Raw genomic sequence first — 6,808 nt, 5'->3', positions numbered from 1 at the left:
AAAAACGACTTTTTTGTGCAACCTAGTGTATATTCATAGAAGTTATTAGATGGAGCTTTTTAATTTTTTACCTAGAAGATTGTAATTACTCTATTCCAAATCACGCTAGTAGCCATTAGACATTACTAAGAGACATCCCCGGTATATATATATTTAGTGATTCAAGGGTTTTGTTTATTAGTTTTAATACTAAACTAATAAGAAATTTGTTTAATAGAATTTTTTTCATTTTAATATTTTTTAATATTTAATTTTTAATATTTAATATAATAAATAATTTTAATATTTAATATATTAATATAAATAAATAGAATAAAAAGAAGTATATTTGGTCCTCTATCTGTCTTTTTTATTCCTAAAAAATAGCAGATGAATATTGAAGTGAAATAGAAGGCTTAGAAGGGAGTTAATGAAATTATGTGATTGGGTTTTCTAAAAGCAAAGGAATGATCCGTTTTTTAGTTAACTGATCTGATGGGTCTAATAAATAATTAATTATAACAAATATCTAAATTCTAAATAATGGATAATAAATAAACAGGGTCTTCTTTTATTTGAAACATCTCGTGATCTTCAACCAATTATGTGCTTCAATATAATTACCGGGAGTAAGCGCTATAGCCTATTTCCAATACTCAGCGGCTCGATCGAACCAAGCCTCTGCAATTTCAGAATCTCCCTGTTGAATGGCCTATTTTCCCCGGCCGAAATAGTTAGTTCAATTCCTACCCTTAGAACCATACTTGAGAATTTCTTACCTTATACGGCTCAGCAGTCAATTCTTTTGGTGTCCCATTTTTATCTATACCATATCTATCTAATCAGATTTCTCATGGATCTATGCTAGCTTTAGGGTTAACCAAAAGAAAAATAGGTTAATTACATGAGTTTCTAACTGAAATTTGGATGAATAATTCGTTTATTTAGTTTTATCTTTTTTCCCACCTTCAGAAAAATAAAGCATAACGAATTACTATTTTCATTAACAGCATTTAACCAACCCGGCAACCAAATGCTTCGACCCGCATTAAATGCTGGGCCACTCATTGAAAATAAAAGTACATCAAACCCATATGAAGTTTGACCATGTGCGGATTGTATCCATTGAGCAAATATAGGTTCAATCAAGATTTGCTTCTCTGGAGTGCCAAAGGCAAGCATGACATCATTATGAACATAAAGTCCTAGGGTATGGAACCCCAGAAAGAGACTGGCCCAACTTAAATGAGATATGATAGCTTCTTTATGATCTAACATTCTTCCCAATACATTATCTTCATTTTGATCCTGATTGTAATCTCTAATGAAAAATATAGCTCCATGAGCAAAAGCTCCTGTCATGATGAATCCTGCGATATATTGGTAGTGGGTATATGATGGAGCTTGAGTAGTGACGTCCTGTGCTATGAATGCATAAGCAGGTAAAGAGTACATATGTTGAGCTACCAAAGAAGTAATAACCCCTAAAGAAGATAGAGCAAGGCCTAATTGAAAATGAAGTGAATTGTTGATTGTGTCATAAAGACCCTTATGTTTATGCCCCAATCGCCCCCAATGGAATATGTGCATCTAGATCTTTTATATTGTGCCCAATCCCAAAATTGGTTCTATACATATGACTAGCAACGAGAAAAATAAATACAATAGCTAAATGGTGATGGGCAATATCAGTCAACCATAAACTTTGCATTTATGGATGGAATTCCTCGAGAAGAGTTAGAATGGCAGTTACTGCCCCTTGGGCGGTACCAAATAAATGAGTACTTTAATCGGGGTTTTGAGCATAAAGATTCCATTGACCTGAAAAAAGTGGGCCTAACCCTTCGGGATGTGGTAATACATCTAAGAAATTATTCCACCGAAAATACTACCCTTTGGATGCAGGAATAGCAACATGGACTAAATGCCCTATCCAAGCCAAGGAACTTATGCCAAAAAGTCCTGACAAATGATGATTCAGACGAGATTCGGCATTTTTGAACCAGGAAACGCTTGGTTTCCATTTTGGTTGTAGGTGTAACCAACCTGCTATTAAGGATATGGCAGAAAGAAATAATAGAAAAATAGCGCCAGTATAAAGATCTTGATTAGTGCGTAAACCAATTGTATACCACCACTGATAAACACCAGAATAAGCGATATTAACTCGGCCAAGAGCACCCCCTTGAGTAAAAGCTTTCACGGCCGATTGACCAAAATAAAGATCCCAAATTACATGAGCAATAGGTCTTACATGTAAAGGGTCTTGTACCTACGACTCAAAATTTGCTTGCTAAGCTACATGAAACATATTTCCGAAAGTCCACAGAAAAATTATATCTAATTGACCAAAATGAGAAGCAAAAATATTCTGATAAAGACATTCCTCAGTAATATCATCATGACTCTCGAAGTCATATGCGGTGCAATACCAAACTAAATACGACGAGTAGTGGGGTGCTGAGCTAAGCCTTGGCTAAACCTTGAAAATCGTAATGCCATAATGCTTTTCAAATACTCCTAGCCATTATACTACTGCAATAATTCTTGCTAAGAAGAATGCCCATGTTGTGGCAATTTCACCCAGAAGGTAATGGGTTACTCCTACAGCACATCCTTGTATAATGCTCAAGGCTCTTTGCTGAGTAGCAAGAGAAAATTTTAATTATTATGAGCCCAAACGATGGATTCAGTAAGTTCTTTCCAATAACCATGTTCGCTGAATAGAAATATTAAACTAAAAGCCCAGACAAAATGAGCGCCTAGGTAAAAAAAAGCCATATGCGGACAATGAAGAACCATAAGACTAAATTAGCTAGGATACCTGTGCCCATAAGAAATCGCCGAGCAACCCATTAATAGCAATAGAACTCTGCGCAAAGTTTCCTCCCATGATATAAGTTACTACCCATTGATCACTTACACCACCCTAAATATCTAACTGCATTTTCCAACTGAAATGGAATATTACTACAAAAATTGAATTGTACAACCAGAATAGTCCTAAGAAGACATGATCCCAGGCCGATACTTGACATGTACCCCCTCTTCCAGGTCCATCACAAGGAAAACAAAAACCAAGATTTGCCTTATCCAATATTAAAGGAGAACTGTAAGCAAATAGAACACCTTTCAAGAGTATCAATACTATCACATGAATCATAAATGCATGAATGTGATGTACCAAGAAATTAGCGGTTCCTAATGAAATAGGCAACAAAGCCACCTTGCCACCCACTGCCCCTAAATCACCACCCCCAAAGTTAAACTGGTGCTTGCTGTTGCACCAGGAGCCGTTGCACTAGGTTCTAAAGCATGGGTGTTTTGTATCCATTAAGCAAAAGCGGGTTGTAATTGTATAGCGGTATCTGAAAAAATATCTTCAGGAATCCCTAAGGCGCTCATGGTATCATTATGAATATACAAACCAAAACTGTGAAAACCTAGAAATATACATGCCCAGTTGAGAAGGGATATGATTGCATCACGATGCCTAAGGACACGATCTAATAGATCATTGTACCGAGTAGTTGGATCATAATCTCTTACCATAAAAATGGCTGCATGAGCGGCAGAACTAACTATGAGAAATCCACCAATCCACATGTGATGTGTGAACAATGACAGTTGTGTAACATAGTCAGTAGCTAGATAGGGATAAGGGGGCATGGAATACATATGATGAGCTACAACAATCGTTAAAGAGCCTAACATAGCTAAGTTAAGAGATAATTAAGCATGCCATAACATTGTTAGGTTCTCATATTGGCCTTTATGGCCCTAACCTATAAATGGACCTTTACGGGCTTTTAAAATATTTTTCAGTCCATGACCAATACCCTAGTTGGTCTTATACATGTGACCCACTATCAGTAAAAGAATTGTAGAGCTAAATGGTGATGGGCAATATCAGTCGTCCACAAACACCCAGTTATTGGATCTAATCCTCCACGAAAAGTAAGAAAGTCAGCATATTTTGACCAATCCAAGGTGCAAAATGGGGTTGCTCCCTCGGTAAAACTGGGATAAACTTGAGCCAAAAGATCTCGATTCAAGATAAATTCATGAGGAAGTGATATCTCTTTAGGATCTACTCCAGCGTTTAGAAATTGGTTAATCGGTAAAGATACGTGTACTTGATGCCCCGCCCAACAGAGAGACCCAAGTCCTAGCAGCCCTGCCAAATGGTGATTCAGCATAGATTTTATATCTTGAAACCAAGCCATTTTTGGCTCCACTTTATGATAAAGAAACCAACCAGCAAAAAGCATTACTGTTGCAAAGACCAATGCCCCAATTGCTGTACAATAGAGTTGTAATTCACTAGTTATTCTAGATGCTCGCCAAATCTGAAAAAAACTAGAGGTTATTTGTATTCCTCGGAAACCCCCGCCTACGTCACCATTTAATATTTCTTGGCCCAGTATTGGCCAAACCACCTGGGTACTAGGCCCAATGTGTGTTGGATCACTTAGCCACTCTTCATAATTAGAAAAATGAGCACCATGGAAATACATGTCGCTCAGCCAAAGAAAGATGATAGAATGTTGACCAAAATGTGCACTAAATACTTTTCGAGAGATCTCCTCCAAATCACTGGTATGGCTATCGAAATCGTGAGCATCAACATGTAGGTTCCAGATCCAAGTGGTAGTATCAGGCCCTTTAGCTATTGTTCTTGTGAAATGACCTGGTCTGGCCCATTGCTCGAAAGAAGTTTTTACGGGAAACCTATCTATGAAAATTTTAACTTCTAGTTCCGGCGAACGAATAATCATTGAGTCCTCCTTTTTTCGGACAACACATACAAAGAGACCCGCCAACAGTCAAATAATTAGTGAACCTTAGAGATAGAGATCTATCTATAATTAGTTTGTTTCTCTTCTATTTTTCTATCTCCCTTCTATCTATTTTCTTTAGTTATTTACTAGAGCAATTATGATTTAGAAGTCGATGCAGGGAAAGTGTTCAGATCTATTATGACATAGCTTTGAGGCACTCAACGGACCCTTTAACCTTTTAGAAACCTTTTTGGGCTTTGGATTGATCCAAAAATGACTTTTTTGTACAACCTAGTGTATATTCATAGAAGTTATTAGATGGAGCTCTTTAATTTTTTCCTAGAAGATTCTAATTACTCTATTCCAAATCACGCTAGTAGCCATTAGACATTACTAAGAGACATCCCTGGTATATATAAATTTAGTGATTCAAGGGTTTCTTTTATTAGTTTTAATACTAATAACTAATAAGAATTTTGTTTAATTGAATTTTTTCATTTTAATATTTTTTAATATTTAATATAAATAAATAATTTTAATATTTAATATATTAATATAATTAAATAATAAATAAATAGAATAAAAAGAAGTCTATTTTTTCCTCTATCTGTCTTTTTTATTCCTAAAAAATAGAAGATGGATATAGAAGTGAAATAGAAGTCTTAGAAGGGAGATAATGAAATTATGTGATTGGGTCTTCCAAAAGCAAAGGAATGATCCGTTTTTTAGTTAATTGATCTGATGGTTCCAACATATAATTAATTATAACTAATATCTAAATTCTAAATAAAGGATAACAAATAAATGGGGTCTTCTTTAATTCAAAACATCTCGTGACCTTCAACCAATTATGTGCTTCAATATAATTACTGGGAGTAAGCGTTATAGCCTGTTTCCAATACTGAGCGACTTGATCGAACCAAGCCTCTGCAATTTCAGAATCACCTTATTGAATGTCCTGTTCTCCCCGGCTGGAGTGGGTAGTACAATTCCTTCCTTTAAAATTGTACTTGAGAATTTCTTACCTCATACGGCTCAACAGTCAATTCTTTTGGTGTCCCATTTTTATCTATACCATATCTATCTAATCAGATTTCTCATGGATCTATCCCAGCTTTAGGGTTAACCAAAAGAAAAATAGGTTAAATACATGAGTTTCAAACTGAAATTTTGATGAATAATCCGTTTATTTAGTTTTATCTTTTTTCCCACCTTCATAAGAATAAAGCATAGGCATTTCTACTACTGGTAGAATTTTCTGAAATGTAACTATCTCGGTTTCATAGATAAATTTATATAGAATCTTTGAAAAAGACTTTCTTTCATAAGAAATAAAATACTTACTATATTTGAGATCTGATCCTACACTGCTGCTCAAGACCTTAGTGGATCGACTCTATTACATAACTTAATTCCTAATTCTAATCTTACATTATAAGATAAGTACGCAGTTATTACTGTATCAGCCGAAAACCTCACTAATTGATCTTTACAGTGCTTCCTCTCTCTATCAATTAAACCCTTATATCCATAGAAAAAGTTGCTAGGCATATTTATTTTTTCCTATTTTGACTTCTATGAAGTTTTTTTCTTTGCTAGAGCTGATAAAAATTGTTGTTTTAGACGATGCATATGTAGAAAGCCTATTTGGTTCTAGTAGTTACTTTACTAAATTTTTCTTTTTTTCTTTCTATAGTGGAGATCGTCGCACGTAATGACAGATCACGGCCATATTATTCAAAGCTTGTGGTAAGAATGGGTTTCGTTCTACTGCTCGAAAATAATATTGCAAAGCTTTCGTATGTTCTCCATTACTTGTATGGATAAGCCCTATATTATAGAGTGTATACCTTCAATCATAGGGATCAATTTCTAGTCGCATAGCTTCATAATAATTCTGCAAAGCTTCCGCATAATTTCCTTCGGATTGAGCCGACATCTGTTATGGTTGTCATTCAATTGAAAGAATCTCCGTTGCAGAACCGTATGTGAGAATTTCACCTCATACGGCTCCTCCCTTATGTGCATAATGAGAATAATACATAGAA

The 6,808-nt window shown here is 35.3% G+C and overlaps 2 pseudogenes; both read right to left on the bottom strand.

Annotated features, from left to right (window-relative positions):
* Positions 1-891: 891 nt before the first annotated feature.
* LOC124892827 lies at positions 892-2,481 on the bottom strand (annotated as a pseudogene).
* A 25-nt stretch (positions 2,482-2,506) lies between these two features.
* Positions 2,507-4,757, bottom strand: LOC124892826 (annotated as a pseudogene).
* Between the last annotated feature and the right edge of the window lie 2,051 nt (positions 4,758-6,808).

Source organism: Capsicum annuum, unplaced genomic scaffold (genome assembly GCF_002878395.1).
Source record: "Capsicum annuum cultivar UCD-10X-F1 unplaced genomic scaffold, UCD10Xv1.1 ctg5104, whole genome shotgun sequence".
Taxonomy (NCBI): domain Eukaryota; kingdom Viridiplantae; phylum Streptophyta; class Magnoliopsida; order Solanales; family Solanaceae; genus Capsicum; species Capsicum annuum.
Note: the sequence above shows the minus strand (reverse complement) of the source record. Positions and strands in the feature narration are given on the sequence as shown.